We start from the raw sequence: 27967 nt of genomic DNA, 5'->3' as shown, positions 1-27967 counted from the left end.
CGGGGAGCGGAGATGAAGATGGAGGTGGGAGGGGCCTGACATGACTGACGTCAGCGACTGTGTGGAGGAGTATAGGCTGTGCTGTCAGCCCAGTGTCAGTCTGATGAAGATTGGCATGCAGGTAAGCTGTCATTCATTTTCAATGTCAGTGCATGGGAGCAGGGCTTCAGCACTCCAGCGTCCTTTTTCCCCCTTTCCCCCCCTTCATTACAAAAGGCAGGACATTATTCATACAGTCAGACAGCCAGCCAGGCCAGAGTGAGGGAGAGAGAGATAGGGAGGGAAAGAGAGACAGAGAGAGAGTGAGGGAGGGAGAAAGAAGAAAAAAAGAGAGAGCGAGAGACTGAGGGAAGGGAGGGGGCCTAGAGGAGGGGGTGAAAAAAGAGAGAGGGAAAGGAGAGGAGAAGCATTTTTGTGCTGGACTCAAAGACCAGTGGATTTTTTTTCCTTTGCTTGATGCGGCATTTGGATTTTTGAAATTGTCGCGGTAATGTTTGTGATCGGTTATCTCGGGTTTTTTTTAATGTATAAAGCGGATGTTTTAGTGCAAATGTAATAGTTTAAAGAGAATAAAAGCAGTAAAGCGTGCAGGAAACTGGCGTTCTGTTTGCTTTGATTTCTTTGTCAAAAAGCTTCGGAACGCGTCATCCCATTCTAATTAATCGCAAATGAACACTTCATTTTACGGCGTGTCTGTAACGTGCAAAAGGCGTGTTGTGTTGTAATGTAATGCAATTTTCTTGATGTTGAAGTTTCGTTGTTGCGCTGTTAAAAAGGCTTTTATTTTGACTGACCGAGTTAGGTGAGGTGTAAATGGGGGGTGTCATGTTGCACACTTGCAATTTGATGTAATTCACTGAATTTTATTATTATTTTTCTTAATGCTCGCCAGTTTTGCGTGTGTAATTATTTTGGTTTGCAGGAAAAATAGACGTTTGCATGTTTTTCAATCTCAAACTGAAAAAAGTGAACTATAGTTACCTTTAAAATGATAATTTTTTGCTGATGACTTACAAAAGTACCCAAGCTTTTCAGTGAAATTAGTGTAGCAGCAGTATTTTAAAGTAAAACAAAAAACAAACAATATATAAAGCTAAAATATTACATGTAGTAATTTAAGTTGCCCTCATATGGGGGCATGCTTGACTTCTTATTTTCTCAATCAATGTTTGACTGAAGTGAGCTCTAAAGTTTACACTCAGCCTACCCAGCCCTGCAAAAACCTCCCTAGTCTGAACACTGGCCCTCTTTGTGTGCCGCTCACCACTTTCTATTTCAGATGACTTGTTTATTCCACAATTGCTTGAATGACGGTTTTGCTCACCGTAGATGTTTGACTGGCACAAAACAGTCTGCGAGACAGCTAGTTTTCAGCACTGCTAGCCTGTATGATTTGACTTACATCCTTGAGTTAGAGAGGCCCAGATTTGCTGGTCATTTGCTCTGTCTTAGTCGTTTTTTCAAGTCAAATTCAGCCAACTCCTGCGTTCCTTTGGGCAGTATTTCATATAGGCAGGTGCAGATTTGATAAACACATGTGACTTAAAAACAGAAACGCTTTTCTTGATATAAAATTCAAACTGACAACTGACACAGTTGTTGTCTCTCAGTGGTAAAATGCTCTGGCTATACAAAGCTAACTGAGGGCCTAATAACTAAGGCCATAGTGTGAGCATCAAGAGTACATTAGCTTAATTAAATATGCCTGAACCATTTGTTTACTAATCATCTGCTTCCCTGAGAAATCACGATGGCGATTTGGACCACTTTAGGTCCCTTTGTCAGACACATTCACCAGGTGCAAAATGCTGAGCATGAAATCCCACGAGGGGCTAAATTTGCACCCACTGTGAAAGTAAACACTTTGTAAGATACCGCTGTTGTTCTGTGAATTGCTGTTAAAAGAGCAAGAGAAGCCCTTTTAGCTTTTACACCGTTCAAATCACCCTTTGTCAGTAGATGATTTACCTGCGAATGGATCGAGACGGCGTACACAAATACGCAAGCACACGAGTTGATACGCATCACTACCAGTCACCCTCAGAGATGTTTGTTCTTTGTTGTTATGTACCCCACGCAGCTCTACATATTGTCAAAAGGCGATAATGCCAATTTAGTTTATCCACCAAACCCTGCTGAGATCTTAATTGATGATTTGTGTCATTGGACAAGCAGCCCAGGGGCACATTTAGGGCTGCACAATACTCCGGCACCATTTGCATATTCCCATTCTTACTATATGGGTAAATTACATGATGAGATGTGATGCTGTGCATTCCTACAGCTTTTTGGGGGATAATCACTAATAAAGTGAGTCAGTCACACTAAATGAAGGAAGTAAACAGAGCGAGGAGAGCATATGTTACAAACCAATTTAAGCATTTATGTATGGCCATAAAGCAATTGAGGAAATTAAACAATGAGCGAATGTCTTGTCATTTTCTTCGCCTTTGCTGCTAATTCCTCCCTGCATGGTGCCATTGGAATCGTTTTTGGAGACAGTCTTTTTCCTTTCTTTCTCTTTTTTTCACAGGGTTTCTTGTAAGACTAATAGGGCTTACTTTGCAGGAGTCTTTTTTTCTAGCAATCAGATTGTGAAATATCTAATTTGTTGTTTTTTTTGAGGGCCTGGCTTTTTAAAATCAGGCTGGAAAAACAGCGGATGTTTTGAATTATTCATAGGGTTTTAGTCTGCTGGGTATCCTCAGCGAAGTGAATATAGCTCCTGTTCTGGCCCATGAGCAAAGTGATGTAGTCTAGTTTTCTCATGTTCGATAGCGCGGCAGTTCTTTAGACAATTGTGTTGCGCTGCATGTTTTGGTCCTGTCTGGGCCCTCGTAGGTCATGCCCACTAAGCCCGCTTGATCCCTATTGCTCTCAGGAGGAGGCAGAGACCTTTTTATATCGTCAGATAGCACAGGTTAAGGACAGCCCTTGCATGCTTACCCATGCTCATTCCACAGCCAGTGCTGTGCTGGCACGGCTCTAAGTAAGCCACCGGGGAGTGGGCTTCGGAGAGAGATGGATTGGCTTGATTTATGCTTCAAGAGGAACAGCAGGCAAATTTAGCGATTCTCCATATACTGTCAACATTACAGGCTTTGTTTCTGGAAAGACATAAACAAACTATAATGAATAGGCATGTTGATTAGAACTGTAATTTAACTTAAAAAGGGAATCAGGCAGTAACGGCATACAGTACTGCTGAAATGTATTTTAATATAAACGCTCAACAATGAAAAGAGCGTGAGGCAGAAAAAGCGATTAAAATATTTTACTTTAATAACAATAAATAAATGATGTAGTCTGAATAGTGGTATATAACCCCATGGTAATCAATAACATTTTGACTGGTATTTATATGTAATTTAACATTTTTGCCCCATAATTGCATCTGAGAACAATTATATTTATTTTCATTTTTATTAAAATAGCAAACAGCAGTACATTTAGCTGCTTCCTCCCCAGTGCCAGTTGGTGATCGGTATAACAACAGACATCCTCTTAGTGCCTGAGCAATGAGTGTTTCCAGATGTATGTCTTGTAGAATTTACAAATAACTACAATGCAAAAGCAAACAATAAGGAAGCATTTTTAAGATAAACTTAGTGAGAAAATATGAATTAATATATATTTGATACCATTTACACTTCATAGTCACTTTTTTAAGACAGTCATTACATTACTTACAAGTCTTGATGTAAAACAGTATTCCTAATGACTATTTAAATGCATAGATTGTTTTGCTTCGTTTATTAAAAAAAAAAAAAAAAAGAACTAAAAGTGATTCCATTGCACATGAGCATGTGGAGGATTACATACTTGTCTACACGACACAGGCTACTCTTTTTTTCTTGTGTTGTTTTACTCCACAAAATGTTATTACAATGTTCTCTCAGTTCAGCACTGCTCATCTCCAGCTGGAAAAAAAGTAAGAAAAATCCATGTCTGCCTCCAGACTGCTATTCACTGAATGATAGTGTGTAGCACATTCAGTTTACCCTGCAGATCGTTCTTAAACTTTTAGAAATACTCTTCTTCACATAACAATCACAGATGTGTGCTTGAGCGGTGAACACGACAGCATGGAAGGAGTCAAATAAGGGCTTTAGTCATTAGATAATGATTTTAGCATCGGTTCTCTGATTGCATTCCTTTTTTCAGACAGAGGAAATGAAAGCCCAGCAGGGACACATTCCCTAAAATGAGTCAAAGTTGTGGCTTAGAATGGAAAGTCCAATACAGCTTAGTTTTTCCACCAGCAGCAGGATGCATGTGCATTGTTTACTGGGGGGTGAAAAGTATTTAAAAGATTCTTCAGAAACAGGCTGCGGCCTCTCTCTCACGTCGTCAGTATTCAGTAGTGTTAATATCAGCTGCTTTTGATGTCATTATTTTTGCAGTGAAAACAATTAAAACATAATATTTTTAGACATTGGTGCTTACTATTCAAAGATCAAGCGTGCAATCAAATTAGCTACAGCACATTATAGATTCTGCATTTGAAGACCTTTAGCAAGACTCTGAACCTCATTGTGCCTTTGCTTCTTATCTCTGGTGGAATGTAGATAATCCGAATAAATGAGTAGAGCTTCTCACAGAGAAATGTGAATCCTGCCAGCAAATCCTGAATTTATTATATTTCAGAGTCCTGGTAACAGCTGAGCTGGGTGAGGTTCAAAATATTTGATTTGAATTCAACAGTAGATCACAGCAGAGTAAATCCGACCAAGTACTATGTGGCTGCATATTGAGAATGAATACATGAATAAATGCATTGGTCAAAATGCTGTTGCCACTTTTGAGAATTCCACACACTGCAATGTTCTATAAAACATATTTAAGTTTCCTCAGAACTGTTACTTATTTTGATAAAGCCATCGTCACACCATGCACTGATACAGAGGCAGGAGCTTCAATTAGCTTTATGCAACTATATTGATGTTGCTTCAAAAATTGCTGTTTTTATTGAAACTCCAGTCTTTTTACTGCAGGTAGAGCTCCAGCTGGTTTCCGGCACTGCAGTGCAGTTGCCATTAAGAAAAGCGTTGTCTCCTCTATGTGATGCAGATCTGCTTTTATTAGTTTTACAACCAGGCACACAAGAATTCAGGCTGTTTCTGTGAGCACTAAGCTATCTCAAATCACTGTTGTTGTTGTTGTTTTTTACAGCTAAATTAATATACAGATGAAAAAAACAACAACACATTGAAATACAAGGCAATAGGCAAGAAGATGAGGAAATTAGCCTTTTTGAAATGGTGGTTGACGATGTTTAGATATCAGCTTCCTTTGATTATTGGCACAGCAGCTCATTGAAGTCTGCTGCGCTGTGAATAGAAATACACCAACGCTAAATCTGTGACCTCCAAATGGCTATTTACTGGAGTACACTTCCATTTTCCACAGTCCTCTCCAAAGATATTATTCAAGTGTGTTGCTCTTTCTGCCACTCATCTGAATGTTTCAGCCTACTGCACTCTAGGACACCATTGATCTGAAGGACAATATTTTTACTCAGTCTATAGCTGTTCCTTTATTCTTGGCATTAGAGTTGAACAATAGCAGTCGTCTCTTCAAATCCATTTGTATACCTTGCTGTTAATCTCTAAGAGGTCTTTGAAGGCACCCGGGGAAATTCTTGTTAATGCACACGTTGTTAGTTAAAACTGTGACTTATCAGCAGACTAGTAAGACAAGTAAAGACATTATGCAGTGGCAAGGACACAATGATTTGTCCCAGTGCTTTTTAGCAATCGTTCTTATTAGCTGCAAATGACTTCCTTTACATAGTCCAGTACCCTGCTATAAAAGTGCCATGATTTTATGACAGTACAGGCTTGAGTCGAGGCGCATTTCATTTTCCACAGGAAGGCTATATCTGTCACAGTGTTTCATAAGACTCGTCACTCCTAAAATGTGAAAGGAGCACTACACTCTTTGATTCCTGTATTATATTTCACTAAACATCAGCCATCTTGGATGTCGAACTGCTGCTAAATTTCAGCAGCTTTTTCATCCAAAGGGATGCTAATGGTAAAGTAGAAATAACATTTTATATATATAACTACACGGTAACCTAACAAAATGGCCAGTCCCCTAGCAACTACATTCATAAAATGCATTATGTTAAATTATTAACTATATACATATGAGTGAAATACTGCATTCTGTCATCAACACTATACATGCTAATATTGACTCGTTTTGTAGACAGACATGTCTGATTTAGCTGTTCTGTCATTCAGATATTTTTTTCTATTCCAGGATTGCAGTGATTCATCCAGTAACTTGAATAATTTGACTATTAAAAAAATCCTCTATGAAAACTCTTTGCTTCATGCTTTGTTTAATCCAAGGCTCTGTAGCATTTAGTTGTCACAATGGAAATAGTTATTAAAAACTTTACTAGAAACAGTCAGCAGGAGTCCGTTATCAAACCACATCTTTAGCAAGCTCCAATATCTATACGATATTTAAATTAGCTCGCTGAAGGCCGACTACAGGCGTCATGCTTTCTATTGTAGTGATACCAGCAGCAAGCTGGGGTGTACTAAACCGTATTTAAGGCTTTTACATCATTTTTTTTCATATTTAAAATAAACAAAAATATCTTAAAATATAGAATTAAAAGTGGTTTTTCACAGGCTGATAAAAATGTACCTGTACCAGTAATACTCTGAGCCTGTGACCTATTATTGTTAGGGTGGACACAGAATTGTTATTAAGATTAATCATCAGAGCCTCTGTTTTCAGTAACACACATACACGCACACACACACACACACACGCACACACACACACACACACACACACACACACACACACACACACACACACGGACATCAAAAAGATGCAACATTACTTCACTTAAGATGATTTATTTATTTTTGCATTTAAGAAAATTAACAGCTTACATAAAGACAATGAAAAGCTTTAGTTTTTTGACAGATGTTGTTTGCAGATAAACTATTAAAAACCTTAAAGTTTTTAAAATGGAAACCACTGAGAACATATCCGATTACTCGATTCACCTATGGAATAATCAACAGAATATTCAGTTGCTAAAATAATAATAATAAGATAATAATAAGCTGCAGCCCAACTGTTATCCGTCTTCAACAACCAAAAAACCAAAAAAAAAACCAAAACAAAAAACCCCCCACAAAACCAAGTGTCCATCTCATCGATCAATTCACCATTTTCCCCCCACCAGCATCAGACCATATTTCAAATAAAACTTGTTTCCATCCTCTGCTCTTGTGCTTCTTTTTTCCAAGTCTAACAATAGCCTGCTGTAACGTCCTGTAATTGGTGAAAGGCTGAAACATCAAAAGAAAAATAATAAATCATGGATGAGTTTGATTTGGGAGCCACCAACATTTGACCATGATCCACTTCTCAGTCTACTGAGGTCTCACACTTCATTTTTGGTTGATATCAACGTGGAAATTCTCAAAGTCGGGACTAAACAAGTTGGGTGTGAAAATAATTAATGGAGTCTTATTAGTCAGAGTGTTAGATATGTGGGAAATGTGTAGATGTAAAAACCTGTCTCACTTTAATTTGTTTTTTAACTCACCCTCACTTAGCCTCAATTCTGATGCATTGGGATAACTCTTTAGCGTTCAGCTTTCAACATGGAAAACAATAAAAACCTACAAAGTCTGTGTTAGGTGGGGCGCTGGATGACATAATTACACACCCTCTAAAGAGAAGAAAACAGCCAGACAGGAGTTCTCCTGGGAAACTCTTCTGTTCTGCTGGTTTTGCACTTTTGTTTTTAACTCCACATTCTTTCTTTTTCTGCTTGGTTGGGTTTAGGCACCAAAATAGCTTTTTCGGCTATAGAAGGAAAGACCACAGTTTGAATAAAAGTACATAGTTTTACAATGCTAAACACACATTGCATACTGCATTAAGCACTTCCTTGATTACCACTGTCCAGTGACAATGACAAAACATGAGTGTAATCTCCTTTCCATGATAAAATATTCATTTTGGTGGTTATGTTTTGGAGAAAAACATGCAGATTAGAAAGATCTGGTTTTTGCGAACTTATCAAAGAGTCCAAGAATAACTTGGAAAGGACAAGTCTATTTATTAATGTGGAAACCTGCATCTTTCCTAATATTAACCAGAGCTTTTGGGACCTAAACCCCACCACACTTGGGAACCAATATGATAGATCTAGTGTCAAATTGTCCTTTACACACCCCAAGCATTTACAACAGCCTTATTCTAAAATTACATATTGAAAACATGTTGGTGAACTTATTCCTGGCAGTATATTGAAGCTGATGTCTAAGAGATGATCAATGATTTAGTGAAGTCAACCAAGAACAGTCTATTCATACTCCTGTTGAACTTTAACTCAAGGCAGCAGTTAAAACTGGCTTTATAGTCCATACGTCTTTCTTGTTTAATTGGGACCAGAGAATGACCTGTTTTTAGAGAGCTGAAGTAATCTTCTTTTTCACTGCAAGCTTGTAATAACATGGATTAATGCCCCTAAAAAATATCCATCAAAAAATCCATGAAAATGTTTTCCAAACATCAGCTGTTCATATGAAATGCATGATATGCAGTAGCTTCTGTCTTAGCCGTATCCATCGTCCTTGCTTTCTCCTTTCCTCACTTCATTGCATTTAGAACATTATGACTTTGCTGAGTGTGTAAGGAAACATGAGCACCACTGACATTAACCTCCAGTTTAAAGTGACAGAGCACACACAGAGAGCCAGTCCCTTTGTTCAGACCTGTGTGTAGTTGAAACAGGGCGGGATCGACACAGATGGAAATGGAAATTGAGCTGATTTGAAAAACCTGTCGAAATTGATGCAGTATTGTTTTTAAAAGCTGTCTTCTGGATGGTTCTGGACTCGTGTTTGGCCTGAAGCTTGGACTCTGCAAATAATTATGAGTCAGCTACAGGAGTCCACAGGAGACTTGGTCCGGGACACGGTTGATGAGTGTGACCATGACGTGTGCACTTCTGAGTCACTTTAAGTTGGGTTTTAGTTTGAGGTCAGAGACAATAGTCCTCCTTTACATAGCACAAATTTTGCATTAGCACCTGTTTTAAAATGTCTCTTTTGCCCCCATTTAATCATCGTTCCCGTATCTCCTTATTTTGGCCTGCAGCCGTGACTCAGTCAAGTTTGGTTCTCATTTAAATACATTACGAGCAACTGTAAAACATTTCTTTCTCTGTCTGTGTGAGCATGCCGACACATTAATCCACATTCAGCACCGTTTCCAGGCTGCCACATTCCGTTACATAAAAGTTTAATTCATAAGAAGATTTGAGCCAAAACAGTCACAGAGAAACAAAATTACTGCTCAGTCTCTGTTTCCTGTGATTTGTGGTGGCAGGCACATAATTTGTCAAAGAAAGCTGCACTGTGTTAAGTGTGTTTGTACAGTGGTGCGGGCTAACCGCATGCCAGCTCTGATTTTAGAAGTGGTAATATTTAATGACTCTACAACACCCGTCTGATTTGTGAGTACTTGACTCTGAGCACCACTCCTTCCTTTTGGTGTCCTTTCTGATTTGCTACTGCCGATGAAAACCAAGACATTTAGTTGCTTTGCCTTTCAAGTCGTAATGTAAACATGTCAGATTTATGGAGTTTGCCGGGGGTGTGTGTGTGTGTGTGTGTGTGTGTGGGGGGGGTGTGAACGTGTGCAATTATAACAGAAACATCACTGTAAGTGGATATATCAGCAGCTAAAGCAAATTCTGGTCTACTGCAGTTGTACTTTTTCATTTTGGTCAATGAAATGCCTGCTAAAAAATAAGACTTTAAATCACGAAAATATCCCTTAAACATTATCTGGGAGTGTAGACATGATTTCACATGTTAATTGCAGTACTAAGTAAAAAAAAAAGAAAAACAGACCGAACCCCCTTTTTCTCTACCGAGACTTCTTTCCACTACAAAGAATAATTACTTTTCCCAACTCCCGTGCCATAATTGGTTACTACTCTTTTATCTTATCTATGTGCGCATAATTATCACAGTCATCATATTAGATTATTTCATGCATAATAAATGAACTCAAACTGTGTGGGTAATTAGCATGTTAGGATATGTGCCACGATAAGAGGTTCGCTCTCTCAAAGAGGCTATTGTTCAAGACATTCCTGAAAAGTGAGAAATGCAGAAAGAACTGAAATATTGGAAGATCACTCTATAAAGTGTCTATTTATTTTCTCTGTGTGTGTTTGCACTCACATTTCAGGTACATTTCTCATAAGAAGTAATGTTATCTTGGACTCCAGGTTTCACACAGAGAGTAGTTAATATGCGTAAGATGCAAAAAGACATGGCAGGAAAATGGAGACTACTGTAAATGCTTGACTTTGGCAGCAGTCTGCTGTATAGATCTTGTTCAGTCCAAAGGACAGATGTGCAGCACTTCAGTCAAGCTTTCAGTAAGTAGGTTATAGTGTGCTGTTAATATAATAGGCATTTAATATTTCTTAAACTTCTTCACATTTTCAGAATATTTGTAGGTTGTCTTAAGACAAGCTTCCATTATAATACAACATTACTTATCCTGCCTTTTACAAATAAATGAAAGTCAGTCAAAGGCTAATTAAAAAATAACGTTGTGATACAGCTGTTAGTCATGAACAGCAGCAACTCTTTCAATTGAAATAAGTAAACCTGCTGCTGGATGCATCCTAGTTTAATGCTGCCCGCTTGGAAACAGTTCAGCTATTATTTAATGAGGGGAGCCAATCAGGACGGCAGACACTGGGATTTGTGAAAATGCAATAGCTACAAGGTTTACTACTCAATTAAAGTCCAATTTTCAAAAAGTGTTATTAAAATGCAGTGCCTGTCATGTAAATAAACAGAGAAAAAAAGGTGAACTTAAAATACAGGTGATGTCACTACTCTGCAGAGAAACCATCATCGAGCCTAAATTTTGACTGTTTCGTTTACGGTATTAAAATAGTTTTATGTATTTAAATGCAGGAAACATGCAGCTACATTAATTCAAAAAGTTTAATGTGTCAGTATGTGCTCATAAATCAGTATTTCAAGGCTGAAAGTGACATTGTGGATACTTTCAGGTACATACTTTGTCCTGCAATATTTTTGGCACTGACACCTGTCACTGATAAGTGCCTAAAAACTGTAATACACCGTAATAAGGAGTTATATTTTGCCATAGCAAAAATAAAAAGCCATATCTATATTGTGCCCAGTGGCTTTATTTGACACCCCCCCCATTAACAAAAATCCCCAAAAAAGAAGAAGAAAGGCAAACAAACAAAATCCTGAAAGTTTCAGAGTTTGTACAATTAAAATCACCGTGAGTTCTGCTATCAGATATAATTAACTCTGTAATAAAATGTTGTGTGTGCATGTGTCTGTGGGTGTGGGTGGTACAACATGCAATGTTTCCAATACTTAGCTGAGAAAAACTTTCCCACCTATTTTCCACATTCATAAAACCCACACTATTATACATTATTATATTTCTAAATGAAAATAACATTAGAATCTGACAAACTCCACTGAGATCAATCCAGACAGAGAAGTTTTCAGCCTAAGAGGTGAAAAAGCACCTCAGAGGAGTTCATAGGAAAGAGCACTTTAATTACCAGCGACTAAAAAAGAAATTGAGTAAAAGAATGAAAAATGACACACAGTCACGCACCCACACAGCTCTCCCACGCACTATGTGACTTCATAAAGGTTCATCTCCAAAGAGTGATGATGGTTTTGTGCTAAAAGTGAGTTATAAACAGCTGTGGAACTGGCGGGCGGGTAAAGTCTGGAGACGGTACAGTCAAGTGTGTTTCTGTATGTCTGGGAGAGGAAAGAAAGCTATCCAGATCCCCCTCCCCCTGGCTGCTCTCATCTGGTCAAGGTCTCCATACCGCTCTGCTGTGTCTATGCCTGGATCCCTGCTGGCACTGCCTTGGCATTGCTGTAATGTTAGTGTGGTGCAAATGAGAATTTGAAATCTGATAGTGCTGATTGTGGATGAAATTTGTTTTTTTTTAGTTTAAAGAGCTTTTCAGAGGGGATAAGTAATTTGGACAGCCTCACTGAAATCATCAGTGTTTCATTAGTGCTCTGTGCTCACACCTAAAGATTACTGTATGTGACATTGTTTTTAAATGTGATTAGTACCACACATCTGAACTTTAACACTGGTCTTGTACCAGGACTGTAAGGGGATTCTCCGAATGGTTCAAATGGAGACTGTGTCTCAGTCTTTATCTTTTTAGAACAAGTTCAGCAACAACAGTCTCATAGACTCATAAGGCTCCTGTTAAGTGATTTATCATTTGGATTTGGTGGCACAGAAGTTTTTAAAAATGTCTCTCTGGCCTGGTTGGGGAAGCACTAAGTAGCCAGAGCAAGTCCTGTAGTTGATCCAAGGTGTATGAAAACCCAACCATTCTGGTTGGTAGCAATAACCGAGTTAATGCCTCCAATAATGAGCCTTAAGCTCTAAGAACTGAAGCCGGCAGTATGGCTCTTTCAACTCGCCATTATGTCTAAAACAATAATTGCACAGATTCAGACCACACCACTGCTAATCCAATTGGCCTCATTATGGAAGACTTTTTTTTCTAGATTGCAATGTTTCCTCTGAAAAAAGTTTCTTTGTTAGGAAAAAGCCTTTTAGATATGTTTTTCTGCAATAGGTCAATCATTTCTGTTCCATGTTATTACCTGTTATATAGTAACAACAAAAACAGTCTTACCAAGATGTTCCTTATGTTGTAAGGGACAGACCCTACAGTGATACAGAGCAAGAACTTAGTGACAGTGGAAAGGGAAAAAAAACTTCCCTTTTTTAAACAGGAAGAAACCTTCAGCAGCACCAGGCTATATATAAGTGATGTTATAGGAAGAGAAAAACTCAAAACTGTAAGCAAAGAGTTTGCCAAGTGTTTTTTTTTGTTGTTGTTGTTGCAAAGTCTTGTGGCGCAACACGCCAGGTTACAAAACTCAAGAGCTACACAACTGGCCAAGGCGACATGATGTGACATCAAAACTGGCATGTGACACCTGGGACACTGGGCTTGCATACAAACAGAATAAAATCATGTGGGTCTCCTGGATCCTGGGTCTCCTGCTAGCTGATGACGACAAGCCTGCAGTCTTTGTTCACAAACAACACAAAAACTTGTTGTGAGTTGCTTTTTACAGATTTTGCCAAACTAAGTTCAGTGCCTGGCTGCCAGTCTCTTATAGATCTAGTGGTAACCTAGATAAGTCTTCTTATCTAGCTTGAATATGAAAAATATCAAACTTTTCTTTTAGAACATTTGTAACACATCCATCCATCCTTACCTATATTTGGCACTCCACCCTTTTTCTGCTGAGAACCATGGACTCAGACTTGAAGGTGCTAATTTTCATTTCCGTTACTTCACTCTCAGCTGTAAACCACTTCAGTGTGAGGCCACAGTCTAATAAATTCAGCAGAACCACATCATCCACAAAAAGCAAAGACGTGATCCTGCAGCCACCAAGGTGGAAGCCTTAAACCACTTGGCATTAATAAAAATTGTAAATAGAATCAGTGACAGAGGGCAGCCCTGGTGAAGTCCGGCATCTACTGGGAATGAATCTGACTTATTGCTGGAAATGTGGACCTGGAACATGTGATTTTAGCTGTGGTTGCTTTTGTTCTTGTTTTTTTTCCCATTTGTTCAGAGCAAAGTTGAGCAATGGGCCACTCTCAAAAAGAGATGCATGGTTAAGCTTCTCAGAAAGGATTGGCTGCAGCGTAGTGTCAGTTGGACTGTGAAGGTGAGACCCACCATGACAGGAGATGAGGGATGACTTACACCTGCCTTCTTGATGCCCTCTTCAAAACAGGCCTGCTTATCTTTCCAGGATATGAGAGTGTGTTTGTACAAGCTAGGGCTGGGAAATTGAGAAAGCGGTTTACTGTTTTGAGGTTTTCTTATAAGTCTTTTGTGTGAATCTCTCAATCTCAGTGAAGCGGCATGCTACTGTTCTTCTTCTCCCCCGTGGTCAGTGGTATTTATAAACCATCACCAGCCGACATTTACAGACAGAGAAGCACCTTCAAGACACTATTTTCTGTACTGGGAAAAGGACAGAAAGTACTTTGTATTTAACTACCTGGATATGGAGCTGGATTATGGTGGTGGCGAAGGGGGGGTTAAGTGGTGCATCTCTAATGTGTGGAAAAACATTGTGGAGGCTACAGAGAGAACCAGGGTGTCAGTAAATTCTGCACAGGAATGTCATGAATTATTATTAGGAGCTGTGCACCCTGAACAAACAACCGAAGCAGACATTCAGTGTGCCAGTGAAAGAGTTAACTTTCTTCCTTTGGACTCTCACCAGGAGGGAAGAGTCAGAAAGAAAAAAAGAAAGGTTAGTTTGCTTCAGACACTGATGGGGAATTCCTCTCTGTCTGTTCTGCCTTTGCCGCCTCTGCCAAGTCCATTGTGCTTCTGCCTTCCCGAGCTGTTTCATGCTCAGACAATGAAAGAGTGTTTAAATTTGCAGCAAAAAAAAAAGTGTTACCTTTATTCCTACTATGGCCTCATTATTTATATAATGGGCAGACACTGGCTGTTTAAATTCAGAGAGAATGAGTCTGCTTTAACCGAAGCTTTCTTTGTGCTTCCTTCATCCATCTTCTTTAATGTACATATGGGAAGCACTTTTTTCTGTCTGAGAGACATTGAAAGATTATGTGCAAAATTTACTACTGCTATACAGCACCAGGCTGAGGAGATTATCAACATTCTTCACTACATTTACGACTTTGTCATCAGCGTGTACTGTAGTGTATAAATTTCATTCTACCACATGACTCTGACATTTTATACAAGATGGACATTAAAATAACAGATCGTGTCTTCATGCTTTATATCATTTATGTGCAAGATGTGAAAATCTGGAATCTGTAAGTCATTTTGTGATGCATTTTTGAAATTACACATCATCATTATTAGCAACAAATTTAAAAGCACCTTTTAATATTTTAGTTGTATTTTGTGCCACCAAAACAGCCCTAAGGCATGGGCCTGGGACCTCTGTGCATGCCCTGTAGTGTCTGGAACTGTGATGCTGGCAGGGGATCCTGTGAGCGCTGTGGATTGGGCATGTTCCAGCAAACCTCTTGATCAAATGTGCTTGTTGAGAAGCTGGGTGAAAGTATTGAGCGCTTGTATTGGTCCAATACACCCAATAACATGCATTTTGATGCTGTGTAAGGTCAACTGCCATCGGGCAGTATCCAAGTTGCCCCGGATGCATCCAATGGAGTGTGAATGTTAGAAAGTGCTTACGCGTAAATAAGTGTTGTATGAATGTGTGTGTCATTGGTTGAGATTATAGTAAGAAAGTGCTTTGAATGCTCAGCTGACTAGAAAGGTACTACACGAGCACCTTTCTAGTCCCTAACATAGGTTTAAGTAGTAAAACCTACCTTTATATGTTTGGGAAAGGATATGAGTAACAGCAACCAAAGGTTTTCAAGCAGAACACTGATTGTAGTTTCATAAAAAGATAATCAGAAATCAGTGATGTTCGTACTGCAGTTGATCACTTCATCTGACAATGAATGTGCCCATATAAACTAATGTAAATTGTGGTCACTGGCTGTTTAATCCATTCAGTCTTCCCATTCAGTTCTTTGTACTTACCACAGAACACAGCAGTTCCATTGATTTATCACAGAGGCCACAGCTTAAAGATGTGATTCATTTCACTGACTTACATCAGTTAGGAGTTTTCAAAATATATATTTTTTCAAAATATATCTAAACTTGTGCAGTCACATTATAGAGATACCTCTGCAGGATATTGCATAATATGAGCCAATACAACTTCTTTTAACTGGCCTGCTGTTTGTCTGGATTGTTTGATTCATTTTCGTGAGAATCAAGGCAGGATCCCACCTGGGAAATGCCTCTTGTGTCTCGTCTCTGTGTGTTAGATCTGACAGTCTGACAGCTGGAATGAAGTGCAAACACATCCTTTATGTTTTCAGTGTGTTTTTACCTGTGTGTTTGCCTCAAAAGATAATGCATGTAAATCTTGATATACATTTCGCATAACAGATGCACTTTGGTGCCTTGGGATATAAGCTTTTTTGGGCAAGTTTTGAATCGGACATAAATGTATTCTCAAGTAAAAATATTTATCCCAGTACATGGAGGCAAGGCCAAGTAATATCATGGTATTAAAAAAAATAAAAACATTTTTGCCTTAATATCAATAAATTATAGAAAAACGTTTTACTTTATATTTACTTACTAATAAAACATGACCATATTCAGAACAAAATTTTAAGTTTTGAGTCATGTACATGTAGTTTTAGCACTGAAATGTTGGTATACGGAGAAGTACATGGATATGCAAGAGGCATCGGACTTCCTTTTGATGTCTCGTACATAAGCAAAGAGTAAAGATATAATCAGTTTCATTATATTCTCAACTAGACAAGCAGATGTGTGACGTAGGTCGAGAGAACAGTGGTATAAACTTTTGATACCTATAATGACAGTTGATAAGGGGCATTTTACTAGTATCGTTTCTTAAAGGCAAGTTTCTCAAATTAAATACAGAAATTAATATTATGTTTTTCAGGGCAATCACATTTAACATATTCATCTTGTGATGAAGCAGTTTTATTCTGAAGTTGTCTGGTCTCTTCAGAGATGACTGGCACCAATCCAAAGGCACGACAGCTCAGTGAATAGTTTGGTGATAAGAAGAATTAAAAACGATGCCCCTTTTATAGAAACACCTTTAAATGAAGCACCAGCAGCACACCCTCAAACTTTGTCAACTGCGTGCTCCTGTGCAGTTTTTCAAATGTTTAGTTACTTCTCAGCTTCCTTTAGCATCAATGGTACTTTGATAAAACTTGTAGCTTTGGACTCCCAGATAGATAACCCCAGTTAGCTGTACCCCTGCTACTCCACTAACCTGTTCATGTTTCAAATTGAATTTACCCTCTCATGAGACACCTGCCAAGCTAAAAACTCTAGTCTGTGAAACATAACACTAGAGACTTGAGGAGCCATAGTTGATTCTGTTCCTGGGGTCACAGTAGCCCCCCTTGAGGGAAATATAAAACTGCCAACTAAGAATAAATTCGATTTTGCAAGACTGGAATTCACTTTAGCAGTAAAGCACCTGTTTGCATTAATTTTGAAATTAAGTCACTCAAATTATTACTGATTAATACTGAAACTGACAAAGTGTGTAATTTTAATTTAAAAAAATACCAGACTTTGCTCCTCTCCAATCAGAACAGTAGTGACATGCTTAGCTGCATGTTTTTCTTAAACCACTGGCTGTGTCATGTTCAAAAAATTGATGTGGTCTTTTTAGGAGAAATGGCATCAATTCCACTTTACATGGAGCAGCTCTCTTTTCTAGTAATTTCGTCAAATTATTGTGTGATTATTCAGAGTTGGGCACACAAAGCAGAGTTACATACATATATACTATGAGTCTTCTAAAAAAGAAAGCTCCAGATCAAAGTCCTTGGTATAACTCACAAATGGACACCTTAAAGCAGATAAGCTTTAGCTGAAGAGGAGGAGATAGTGTTTCACTAATTTAGAAAACCTTTGTCTGGCTTGGAAAAATAGTTTTGTGCTCTGTAAAAAAAGCCTTCTGTAAAGCTGGGACATCTTCCAATTCATCACTGATAGAAGAAAAAAGAATAATCCCAGGTTTCTTTTCAGTACTGTAGCCAGGTTAACAAATATGGAGGACCACAAGAGCCATGCGCATGGGAATAAAGAATTCTGTGCTTAAATAATGAATTGTAGAATAAATTCTGCATTTGTAAATTCATTTTTGAATTCCAATTTAATAAACTGATTTTTAAAATGCTTTTTAAAAACTTCATTTCAAAACCCTTTTTCGAATTGCACTTTAATAAAGTGATTTTCACAATGCTTTTTAAAATGGTGATTCCACTCCTCATTTCAAAATCCATTTCCCTTTCCTGTTCACTCAGGGATTAACTTTTGGATTAGCTGTTGGATTAGCTGTTGGATTAACAACTTCATTTTGAAAATCCTGCGGCTATTCAAATTAGCCACACCGTGGGATGTAATGAGTGAAAATGTGATGTCCACATATGTGGACGCCAGGTCCTAGGAGATTAAAGCAGGAGCTGCACACGCTAGTTTAAAGGCTGTAGGTTGCAGCCGTTGCTCTAACACTGTGTAAATGTAACAAGGCTCAGTGCTGGTTCTAATAGTCTGAGCTGCTTCCAGCTTTATTTGTGAAGAGCACAGCATACAAAACATGTAGCCAGCTCGTACAGCTACGACGTAAAATTTTCATAAGCTAAGATGACCTTAAAATAACGGGGCGACGTGCGGTGATGCTAGCGTTAGCCATGTTAGCACGTTACCTTCAACAGGTGGTCAGACTGAATAAACAGGCACTCAGTCAGAGGTTGCACTCTCTGTTTCGCTGCAGGGTCTTCACATATCCGTGTCAAGTCGAGTGTAAATCCTGAGGCTGAACGGCCTTTGTACAAGCACACACGCTACTTAGCAGGGCGAAGCTATGAGCTAGAAAAATCCAGGCAGACAGTCTGTGTCTCTCCAACCAATCAGAGAGCTCCTTACAGCCCATGGTGTGGCTAATTTGAATAGTCGCAGGATTTTTAAAATGAAGTTGTTAATCCAATAGCTAATCCAAAACTTTTAAAACAGCTGATATTTATTTAAACTCTCTCTGATTGTTCTGTTCAGTATAGGGTTGCCAACTCCCTGAGAAATAAATAAGGGACACCTCGTGGCCAGGGCCGGGCGACCCAGTTGTCTTCACAGTGTGGTGAATTTTTTAGCTCTTTTTTTGTTGTGAAATTATTTTTTTTAACCATTTGACTTGAATTTGATTTAAGTAGATGCGTATTCTTTGTGATATCAACACATGGGAAACAAAAATCATTTAGCCATTTATTTTTAGCTCAAAATGACAACATTAACACAATAAAACAGGTCTCTTTCTTAAACAGAAGCCTGTCATGCTTAACTTTTGATAATAAAAGTAAATCTTTCTTTAAAAGAACTCTGTCCTGCTTAACTTAAAATTATATAAATTAATAGAAAACAATAGAAAGAAAAATATTCTTGTAACAGTGCACATTTAGTGCATTTAGTGCAATTGGCTTCAGCAGAGGCATTATTTCAGCTTTTGCTCCCGTTTGTAAACCCACTTGTTCCCATGATTACGCGTCATAACTCATCATCATTATTCATCTATGTATTACTTTTATGTATTACTCATCTATTTGTTGTAATCATCTATCCTTGCAGTTGTTTATTACACAAAATAAATTATATTATCACACTTCTGGCCACATAGCGCTGATATTCACTGCACATGCCCATTTTAACCTTAACCAGAGGGTTTAAAAACAAACAAACCAGTGTTTACCATATCTGGTTCTGCCGTGGCCTGGTAGACAAAAATTGGTTAAGGGTTCCCCGAGCTTTCACGCCCCTCATGTTCTTCATGTGCCCACCATTAGAAGCACGCCTATGGAAAAAGTGCGCCGGCACACAGTGCAGTGCGCTTTATAGATGTTATCGTGCACTTTTCCAGCCAGGTGTTTTCCTTTTCCCATTCTTCCCTGCACTTTTGCAGCCTTTTTTTCTTTCTCTGAGAGGAACAAACATTGCTGGTCTAATGCCTGGCTCACACTGTGCGATTTTTGGCCCATTTTGAGCCGATTTTTGAGTCGTGCGACCAATTTGGTGATCGGCCCGATTTTGGCCTTCATCGTGCATCGTGTAGTATACGTGGGGTAACGAGAAGCGATTAACACCTCACGACCAGCTCCCGATCATCAATCGCTCGTGAGGGTGTCACCGCAGCCGCTCACACTGCTCACGCGCAAACACGTAAACGTCGGTGAAAAAGACGGCGCAGCACGGCTGTGCAGCGTGTGATCTGGACTCAAGCGATGGAGGCACAACTTGTAGAACTTTGGAAAGCTCATCCGAGCCTTTTCGATGTGGCATCACCAAATTATCACGACCACAACAACCGTGAAAATAGTTGGATTTACATTGCTGCTCAATCACAGCTGCCTGATCATGTTTGTCATTAGTAATTTAGCAAAGTTGATGGTGGTGTGTGTCTGTGTGAGTGAAAGACAAAGAGGGAGAGCGAGCGACAGATTTTCTGTTATAACCTTCATTTTATGGAGGCACAGTGTGACTCAGGTCGCATCAGAGCATCGGGCGGTATAGTGTGAGACCTGCATCGTGACCTACGAACTTATAACCCATGCGAGCCAATCGTGCAGTTTGAAAATCGCAGTGTTTGCCCAGCTTCAGGTGTACTGTCGTCTGAGACTTGCACCGCAGTGTCGGCGTTTGTTTCCCTGTTGGCCATGCTTTTTGTTGTGGTCATCTGTTGTCTTCCGGTATTTTCTCCGCAAGCGACCTTTCCTCAACCAATGAGATGAGCGGTAATCTGAATTGTCATACTCGAATTGTCATAAGTGTGCTGTCAGCTCATTGGTCACAAAGCAGGGGCGGGGCTGGGAATTATGTTTTCAAACAAAGCGTTAATTACATTAAAACTTATAGACTACTTTTGATTCTCACTGTATTACGGGACAAAGTGCGTCCCTTATTAGCTCAATACGGGACGTGTACTTTTGTTTCTAAATACGGGACGATTCCGTTTTTTAAGGGACGGTTGGCAACCCTAGTTCAGTAATTACTTCCTTCAAACCATCAATGTGTCTATTACACTCAGTTCCTTCTAGACTGCTGAAAGAAGTCATACCATTAGTAGTCAATCTATCTCTGTTAACGGGTGGAATGGAAATTGCGATGGACCCGACCACATAGTTCACTTTACACACTTTTATTTCCCTGTTGTTGGCTCCCTTTCAGCTGCCATCCACACACAACACAACAACAACAACAACCCAGTCAGGACCCAGTTCATCATTCTAAGCCGGTGAGACGTGATCGCTGATGCCTCTCAGGTGTGTCGGCCTCCCCCGCAGCGGTGCCACAGCCCATGCCCTGCCACAACAGGTTACATACCACAGGCTTTTAAGATGGTGGTATTAAACTATTACTTAAAAAGCCTTTGCTTTACCCTCCTGTCTTAGCGATTTATAGACCAATCTCCAACCTTCCTGTTATTTCAGAAATTCTTAAAAGACTAGTTGTAAAAAAGCTAACTGACCATCTGCAGAGAAATAGCTTATTTTAATAATTTCAGTCAAGTTTCAGAGCTCATTATCAAAACAGACAGCTGCTAATGACAGTCTTATGGTTTCTGACAGTGGATCTCTGTGCATTTCATGTTAAACCTCACCTAAGTGAAGTGATTTGATATTGTTAACCATAATATTTTATTACAAAGCAGAATACCATATTAAAGGAATTATGGTTTGAATCATATCTATGCAAAAGAATAACAGATTTGTTGAATGTGAAGGCGTCTTCGCACACAGAAGTTCGTCACAGAGTTCTACAAGTTTCTGTGCTGGGACCACTGCTATTTACATTATACCTGATCACCCTTTATTGCTATGCAGATGATACCCTGCTTTACAGTGCTTCTGGAAAGTATTCACAGGTCAAATTGTTCCACATTTTTACTATGTTACAGCTTTATTCCAAAAATTCATTTTCACCTGAAAATTCTAGATACAATACGATAACAAACTGGGTAATTATTTTTAAACTTTGACTTAAACTCTGCTCTTTTTTTTCTTGTTATGAGATTTTCCACTGTCGCCAACTGCATGGTCATAGGGGATTATTTCATTGTTGGAGTTTTCTCTCAAATATTTTAAGGTCTTTACCTTACAGTGTAAAGTGCTTTGAGGCAACAGTTGTTGTGATTTGGTGCTCTATAAATCAAATTGCATTGAATTGAACTGAAATTGTTCAAAAAATCTTTTTATCCCACTAGTCTATAGATTATCTTTTCTCTCTTCTCAATGCTGCTCTCATTAACTAGGAAGGACTCACTGAAAGGCCAGACTGTAGGAAATTAGATGGGTCTCTTTTTGTTTGCTCAGTCCATCCTGACTCATCACTGTGGGTATTTTTAGCTGTAAATTCCGGTTTGGCTTTCCCCACACCGTTCACAAGGCCTATCATATTCTGTGAGACAGAGAGGAATAATCAATGTCAAATATCAGCCGAATGACGATTAGTGGTGTACATACAAAGTTAAAAAACCTCGTGTTTCACAGTGTAGCAGCTGGATAACATGCTCACATCAGTGTGCGAATAGGCTGTCTGTGCTGTGTTTTGTCTGGCACAGCTGCCTGTATCTGCTGCATGCTCATTAAATGCTGGGCTTAAACCCGTGGTGACGCCATGCCAGCTCCGGTTACTCCCTCAGGAATACCTACCATTGTCATTCACTGGCCAGATTAAAGCTAAAAAACTAAACTCTAACTAACTGTTGAATATATGTGAAGGAACAATAAGTGTATTTAAGTAATAAAGATGTCCTCCATTGGTAAACCTCAAGTAGAACTGGGGCTGGTTCTTGACTCTGCGCAATACTTTAATCTCCCCATACAATCAGATTCCTCACTGTTGAGGAGGCCAAGTGACCTGATATCCTGTTTGTCAGGAGAACAGAAATATTTCTGATTGTTGCACATCCTGCCGGTTAGCGATCTGTGGCAAATACAGCTGCCGGGCATGAAGACATATTTAGCCTCTATTGTATGACTTTGGACACAGTCATGCTCTGTACTGAGCTTATCTTTAACGCAGAAGAATGTTTTTGAAATGAGATGTTGCTGGCTTGTCAATATGTGTGGGAGATTCTTGTAAGTTTTGTACATACGAGCTGCTAGAATTGTCGTGCAAAATTAATTATTTCCCATTATCCTTTTATGTGCCCCTGAATCTCTGTGCACCAAAAATGCTGTCTGTGTTTTATTGAAATGAAATTATGCCATAATGTCACTTTTGCTATTAGCACCGAGAGTCTGTGCATGCCAATTGATCCTGCTGTTGTCATAGCAACATGAACCACTAAACCTCTGCGCAGCTGTTGTTATGAAAGCCCTCGAACAGCTGGGGGGCTATAGCTGTGGAGGGATTGTGGGAAACAGGTCTTTTGGTCCTCCCTTCACACCTTGACCCCAGAACCTACTAGCAAACGGAGGGGGATTTAGATATCCTAAAGATGCCCATCAGGAATTTTTTTGCTCCCTGTACAGAGATTCCATATGATTAGAGATTAAGTTTAGTCAAGAAGTTGTGAATATTCACTCATTCCTGTGGCTATCCAAAACCTGCTTTGCCATGAAAGTGAACAGTGAAAATTGAATGAACCAAATGAGGCTACATTCTCTCCCAGGGTTTGCCTGATGCATTGGAGCATATCCCATTATTGATATGAGCAAATGTTGTACACGGTGCAACAATAAAGCAATCATTTTACAAGGAGCACAACTTGTCCAGGGAGTAGCACTCTGTGAGCCCCACTCCTTCAGTCATAATAAACCCTGAAACGTGAACCAACAGCAAAGACTCATCCTCCCACTATTTGATTTAATGCAGAGCTGACTGGGGAGGTGTGAACCTATCACTATACCGAATACCTTTTTGTAACACGTTCAGCATTACAATGCTTTTGCACATATACTCTTTTGAAAGCAAGTCAGAATCTTTACATATTTACAGTAATCGTACTCCATATTTATCTTTTTTGACTCTGCTAGACTAGCTTTGCATGATTCCCAGTTCAAAATAATCCTTATTTCATCTGATTCAATCTGCGAAAAGGGCCCTTTAAGTTCTTTTTGGTTGCCCCTTACAAACAGAAATTGTAAACAGGTGCAATCTAAATTTCATTCTGGCTTTGAGTTGGTTATTGGGAATATCAGTTATAATGGATAAAGGGGAATGGTGAGAATTCTAGTGCTTTGGATATTTAATACTTTATACGTTCCATTTAAATAGACATTTAAAACACATCCTATTAAAAAATAGGATGTGTTGCTGCACTTTCCTTGCAAAATTGCGACAAGCCTGTTGGAAATTCTTAAAATGAGAGCTATCCCTTCTCCCTCATTGAAAAAAACGTCAAAAAATGAACATAGCCAACATGATGTAACCAACTGGTTTCTGGACAAAACCTCAGCATTAACAATTTGTCCCCTACTATATGATTAATGACTAATCCACAGACACACATTATGGAGTAGCTAAGTAGTAGTAGTAGTAGTAGTATTAGTAGCTCTCCTTAATCCTAAAAAAACACCTTGAAACAAAGCCCCCCCCCACCCCCCAAAAAGAAAAAAGACAACAACAAGACAAAACTGCTGATTAGTACTAAAGGTACTAAAAGTTCTCCGAAAAGTATATACAGCACAAACACATTCAGGTGAAATTCAGTAACATGAATTAGCAGAGGTGGGGCCTAGCTATTGGCTGCCGCTGCTCCACATGTCAAACCAACTTTGAGCTTCAGCTGTATGTAATGATTTTTACTGCTGTAAATTTTGGAATTTTAACATAGGAGTCTGTTGGGATTAACTTGCCTTTGGACCCAAGCTTAAATTGCCCTGAGAGGAAGAGGAACAACAATTTTTGGCTGTTCGGTGTTGCTTCATTTTCACTTTGCTGCTTGGTTTACATGCCTAGACAGCCAAGACTTCAAGACTGAGAGCAAACTTTTCTGTTTTATAATGTCTGGTTGCAAAAATAATTTTCTTGGGAAATATAAATTTATACTGAAGTAAAATGTTATTTTCAGTAGAGGAAAATGGAAGTAGAAAAGCGCAAGTACACATCCAGCGACTGTACCTGATACTGGGCAGATTAAGGAATGCTAATGTTTCTCTTGTGGATTTTGTGAGGAACAGGGTGATTAGACCTCCACTCTCCTGGGTGAAGACCCTCGCTGCTCTAGCTTCCACTCTGATTTTTCTTTGACATCGACAGGAAGGTCAGCTGGGTCTCAGAAGGGCCATGGAGCGAGAGGAGGGGAATGGTGTGCACGGTGGGTTTTGGTATAAAGAGATTCCCCTCTAGGATCACACACAGGGGCCAGAGGGATCACCTAGGCAGGAAGAGCCATTGAGCTTAGGGAGGGCTCTGGGAAGGATTACCGTGAGGCTAAAATGTTTTCTTTGTGGCTGAAGGAAACCTAAGAAATGCTCTTACCCAAATCTCTGGTCTGAAGTGGCTGCTTCACAGCAAAACTCAACCTATAGTACTGGGAATAAATATTTGCTCCTCCCTTGAGTTCTTCAAATTTTCACTATTTGTCACATTTATATGTTTCAGCAAACAAATTTTAATATTAGTGAAAAATATCTGCCACCATGTAAATATAAAATGCAGTTTTAATATGGCAGCAATTACTTTTTTACATATTTTTTCCTAATGAATGAGAGTGTCATTGAAAAACTACATTTTGTATTTACACAAGTTATTTTTGCAAAATAATAAAATTTGTTTGATGATACGACACATTTAAATGTTACAAATATGCAAAAACCAAAGAAATCAGGGGGAGGGGAAATCACTTTTTCTTGGCACTGTACATCCTCAACATATTTGTTTCCCCCCAGATTTAAGTTTTCCTTTACTATCTCTGTTTTCAGAAGCAAAAAAAACCCCCAAAACTTGATACTCAATGACACACAGTTTTGAAATTTATAAATGATCGAAGTTGACTTTTGTTGAAAATAACATTTGGCGCAGTAACAACAGTAACATTGTCAAAGGTGTAGAAGAAAATGCAGTGAAGCGTCAGGAGTGTTATGTGACAAAAGGACAGCAGGAAGAGCAAAAGCAAAGGTTTATAAGATGGCAGCGAGACCGGGGTGGGGTGGCTGTAGCTCAGGTGGTAGAGCAGGTCATCTACTGATTGGAAGGTTGGTGGTTCGATTCCTGGCTTCCCCAGTCTGCATGCCAAATATCCTTGGGCAAGATACTAACCCCAAATTGCTCTCCGATGCATCCATCGGAGTATGAATGTGTGTGAATGTTAGCTATAAAAGCACTTAGAAAGATGTGCTTGTGCGAATGGGTCTGAATGGGTGAATGCACAAGTTGTGTAAAGCGCTTTGAGTGCTCAGATGAGTAGAAAAGTGCTATATAAGAACCAGTCCATTTACCTACAGGAACATTAACCAAAAGAAAGGCAAAACTGGACAAGACTAGAAATGAGTCTAACAGAGGGGCCGCTAAGGTTGAGTGTATATCAGAAAAAATTAGAGATGCAAGGCTAAAATGGTATGGCCGTGCAGAGGAGGGATGATTTTATGTAGCTTGAGGTGCCAAGCAGAAGGAAAAGAAAACCACCACAGAAAATATTCAAGGATGCAGTGAAGAAGGACAAGGATAGTAGAGAGATTGTGAGATGGAGGCACATGTTCCCCCAACGGGAGCAGCTGAAAAAAGAAGGCCGCAGCATTATTAAAGTCTTGCTGCTTCATTTTCCTGTATAAAAAGTAAATGTGTTCAACTTATTTTGATGTATTTTATCACTGGAGTGGCCCTATGCCTATATCTATATCACAGCCCATCCCCACATTGTCCTTTTCACATTAACAGGCTTGACATTTTCAAGTTGAGAAAGAGCTAATAGAAATAACAAGTTCTATACAATTTAAAACAACAACAACAATAATAATAATCAGGATTTTCTTTCTTTTTGAATCGTCATAGGTAGCGATAAACTAGATGGATTATGGAAATGAAATGGGTTTTGGATGACATAGCAATTCGCCCAGTAAAATTAAATGTTAAATTAAATTAACCACTTTGTTTGCATCCTCAAAAAAAAAAAAAAAAAAAAAAAAATCTCTTTCCATTTTCTTATTGAGACCGATAAGTGAGAAAAGTGTCTGGGCTCAGGCATCAGCAGATTTTATACCAGTCCTCCCTACTCATAGGGTGGTACCTGCATACCACACAGAGTACTCCCGACTGAGCTGTGTAGAACTGGATAAATACCATCCCTTAAGAAGCTCTGTGTTCACAGATTGCTGGAGGTAGGTGGCCTGCTGTGAGGCCCAACCACACTCCCACTGTTCTGGGGGAGCTTTAAGTGAAAGATCAGGTGTCCAGGCCTGAATGCCTGATTGAACTTAAATCTTTTACATGTGCACCAGAAATGCTCCGTGTGGATCAGTCACAGCCAGCCAGTCAACTGTTCAATGGAATTTTAACCACAGCCATTTACTGACCTCCCTGTTTTCACCTCTTCAAAATTATAATCACATTTGTACAGGGTGGGCCATTTATATGGATACACCGTAATAAAATGGGAATGGTTGGTGATATTAAAGTCCTGTTTGTGGCACATTAGTATATGTGAGGGGGCAAACTCCTCAAGATGGGTGGTGACCATGGTGGCCATTTAGAAGTCGGCCATCTTGGATGCAATATAGTTTCACTAGTTATAAAAAGGACAACTTGTTTTAGACCAGTTTTCGTAGAAGTCGATCTAGAATCTGGCTTTATTATTTTAATGTGACAGTATATGATGCAGACTGGTTTTAAGAGGTTAAATCTGGTTTGAACGACAACTTTATATCCTTCTTAAACAAACGATTGACCAGTTGCATTCCTGCTCCTATTATTTAATAGTGTTTCCGTATTAATAATAACTTTTGCTAAATGTTTAATAATTCTATAATGTCTCAATAGGCTGGGAGTGGAGGACAGACAGACAGAAGATAATACAACAAGGTGCTGCGTTGTTGTGGGCAAGCTAATTGTAAGGTGCCATTTTCCTGTTGTGTGATGTTGGATATTATTATAAGTATCAGAAGCAAATCTATGTGCGGTTTTGTTTTGTAGAAAAATGTTGAGAAAGCGGCATCAAGATCAGTTCTTGTAATAATTTAGGAGCACAGAGTCACATGTAATTCATACTTTACACATGGTGGCATATTGTTTTTGGGTACACTGTGAATGATTACCCTGCTGAAGTTCAGTTTAACCAGTTGA

General features: G+C 39.1%; 1 protein-coding gene across 2 annotated transcripts in view; it reads left to right on the top strand.

Annotated features, from left to right (window-relative positions):
- Nucleotides 1–15: 15 nt before the first annotated feature.
- LOC146509313 (homeobox protein PKNOX2-like) overlaps nucleotides 16–27967 on the top strand; it is a 106009-nt gene continuing 78057 nt past the window's right edge. For both annotated transcript variants that reach the window (XM_085174420.1, XM_085174419.1), the window contains exon 1: nucleotides 16–121. The gene's annotated coding sequence lies outside the window, so the exon portion shown is untranslated. The remainder of the gene's footprint in view (nucleotides 122–27967) is intronic.

Source organism: Neolamprologus multifasciatus, chromosome 10, assembly GCF_963576455.1.
Source record: "Neolamprologus multifasciatus chromosome 10, fNeoMul1.2, whole genome shotgun sequence".
Taxonomy (NCBI): Eukaryota; Metazoa; Chordata; class Actinopteri; order Cichliformes; family Cichlidae; genus Neolamprologus; species Neolamprologus multifasciatus.
Note: the sequence above shows the minus strand (reverse complement) of the source record. Positions and strands in the feature narration are given on the sequence as shown.